The sequence below is a fragment of the Rhinopithecus bieti genome, unplaced genomic scaffold (genome assembly GCF_001698545.2).
Source record: "Rhinopithecus bieti isolate Rb0 unplaced genomic scaffold, ASM169854v2 scaffold_1101, whole genome shotgun sequence".
In the NCBI taxonomy this organism is placed as follows: domain Eukaryota; kingdom Metazoa; phylum Chordata; class Mammalia; order Primates; family Cercopithecidae; genus Rhinopithecus; species Rhinopithecus bieti.
In genome coordinates, this window is record NW_016803441.1 from 871236 (window position 1) to 874495 (window position 3260).

Here is a 3260-nt window from a genome sequence, read left to right on the forward strand (position 1 = left end):
TTTTTTTTTGATGACTGGGGTTATTGTTTTCTAAATTTGTCCCCTTTCTTTTCTGCATACAAAATTACTCCAGAAGATGTATTCTATTTTAAGCAAAATGCATAAAACTATATTTAAAGTAAATTAAAAATAGGAGGGGTTGTACATAATTGCCTCTATTTAGTGGGATTTCAGTGGCTGAATTTGGAATATTCCCACAGTCCTACCCTGCAGTCTGTTTTCTTCCTCACCTGGAACGCTTGCTCTTAAGACCTAAAAATAACCTGACTGGTTTAGCAAGAAGAGTGATCCTGAAGGAATTGTTAGAAGTGAAGTCCCCCAAGGCTGTCCCGATATTGAAAGTTTTGTGCAAGAGGGATCCAGTGGAGTTAATGAAACAAAAACCAGGCTACTTTCTATACGTTCAGTTTTACAGAGAACAGAAAAGCACAGCAGGGATCTTCACATATTGTTGGTTCTCCTCTCTTGCTTCTGAGCAGGGATTTTTTTCTTTTCACTTTGGTTTGAGCACTGTTGTTTCAGGCAGTCAATATATACCCTATAGCTAACTTTCTGAAGGAAAAAGTACTCCATCAGCTTTTAAATGTGGGCTCTCTGTGCTAGCCATGTAAGAGCACTACAGAGATGGAAGGATTTAAATAAGTTCTCTTCCTCAAAATTCCTCACCTTCTATGTTTAATATCTAAAATAACCCTTAGCCATCCAACTCAAATCTGGAGATATTGTGTCAGATTATATCTTCCCGTGTACTTTTCTCTATTTACCCAGTCAGCTTCATTTTGTTAAGCATTCGTTTAAAAAAAAAAAAAAAAAAAAAAAAAAAAACCCTCTGTATATTAAAAGTAAACTACCACAAAAAAACTGGTTCAAATGTCCACAATGGCACGAGAGACTAGTAGATTTATTGTCTATACATTTAAACACACACAAATGTGTGCGGACACACATACACACAGAGGCATATACACGCAGGTTTGTAATTTGGAACATGGCCATTCTATTTTTTGGAAAACATATCTTTTAAATAAATGGATCACTTGATACCTGATTTATTCAGCACTAGTTTTCTCTCTTCTGGAGCTTACAAATTAGTTTTAAAAAAATAACAAAACAAAGTAAACCAAAAGCTCTAATGATAATAGTTTTATTGTGCACAATGTACGTGAACCTAGCATTAAGCTGGGATTTCACTCTGGTCTACGAGTAGTTGTTAGTTACTACAATACCTAAAGGTTCCATATGCTCATGACAATCCCTCAAGATAAATGTACTCTATTATTTAAGATTTATGATTCTGCCCATGAATCATCACTATATATAATTCAAAAACTGGCATTTGCCTTTGTGCTGTTACATTTTATTTTCCCATTCTATCAATGTCTACATCTTATTTTTAGAAACTAAAATTAGTTTGTCTTGATAAAATAGGTAATGATATATGTTAATGGGCCTAATGTTTTTGAATTAGAATTTTAATTTGCTAATTAGGAGAAATATTTATTATCTCACAGAAATAAATTATTTTATTAAATATTAAATATCCATATTATTAATATTTAAGTTTTTGAATTCTTTGAGTAGATGTTTGGATTAAATAGAAAAAATTTGATTCTAAAACGAGGCTAAAAATTTTTGAACTTGGAAGTTAAACGAGAAGAAAGTTTATTGGTTTGAATGACTAAATGGGCCTTTGATTAATGAAAGTTCTTGGTCCACACATGCATAGTCTGCTAAGAATAAAGACAAAAAGTGCAGAACATTTGTATCTGAACTGAAGCAAGTTTGTCTTTAATACACAACACAAAGTAGGTGGGTGGCTCTATGAAATGATTAAACACATGGAAGATGCATTCTTATCTTGTAAACAGATAAAACAGGGCTAAGATTACCCATCAGAGAGTCACTTCACAACTTTATTTATTCCTCACGGCTCTCTAGTGCTTAAAGGATGGAATTTCTGTTTCATCCTGTCATAAAATATCTCTTAGAATCCATTTTGACCTTCTTCCCAAATTTGGTCTGTCCTCTCCCATACATCAAATTTCTAATTGACTCCCAGGAAACATCTATGACTTTATAAAATTCTATTTTCTCAGAATTTTATCCCCATTTCTCTCTTAAAGCAAAATAAAACCAACAAAAAACTCATCTTAGATGTCGTTCAGGGCTGGAGAAAAATATACCCCTTCTCCTTAGGTTTCCTCTATTCTTCCAGGCAGAGCAATTGACTCCCTCCTCTGTTACCAGGGAACTTTCAGTATGTGTCTACTTGAGTTCTTATCACAGCATACAGTAAGTATATGCTTACAGGTATTTATTGCCCACTAGACTTTAGAAGAATTTAAAGTCTATGCAGAACCCACAAATTTGAATACATGCAAGAGGGCAGACAGGTGATGGAATTGGGCTTTTGGAAAACCACAGCACAGGTTGTGACAACAAATGGCAGCCCACCCAGAGAGGTGATGGAGAGTAGGGAGTGGTGGATATTGTGAATAATTGCAAAATGCATGCTGCATCTAAGGGAGTTTAAATGCACTGCTGCTCCACTTTGGCCACCTGTGGTTCAGTTAGAATACCAGATCAATATGGTCTTAGCTTCTGGTTTTCAAGAGAAGCTAGGAAAGTAGAATTTTATGTGTAACCTCCCATTATATAAATGCTACCAGCCAATTCCTCCAAGAACGTTTCTTTTATAGGTCAAATAAAACATGGATTGATGCTGAAATTTGTCCATTTAATATTGGAGTTAATCAAGGGTAGCTCCTGGGCCTCCTTCTCATTGTATATTTTTTCCTCTAATCAATCTCGTTTAACACATGAAGATTCATTTTCTTCTATATGCACGTAACTCAGAAATTTATATTTCTTTTTTTTTTTTTTTTTTTTTTTTTTTTTTTTTTTTTTTTTTTTTTTTTTTTAAGTTCTAGGGTACATGTGCACAACGTGCAGGTTTGTTACATATGTATACATGTGCCATGTTGGTGTGCTGCACCCATTAACTTGTCATTTACATTAGGTATATCTCCTAATGCTATCCCTCCCCCCTACCCCCTCCCCACAATAGGCCCCGGTGTGTGATGTTCCCCTTCCTGTGTCCAGGTGATCTCATTGTTCAATTCCCACCTATGAGTGAGAACATGTGGTGTTTGGTTTTCTGTTCTTGGGATAGTTTGCTGAGAATGATGGTTTCCAGCTGCATCCATGTCCCTACAAAGGACACGAACTCATCCTTTTTTATGGCTGCATAGTATTCCATG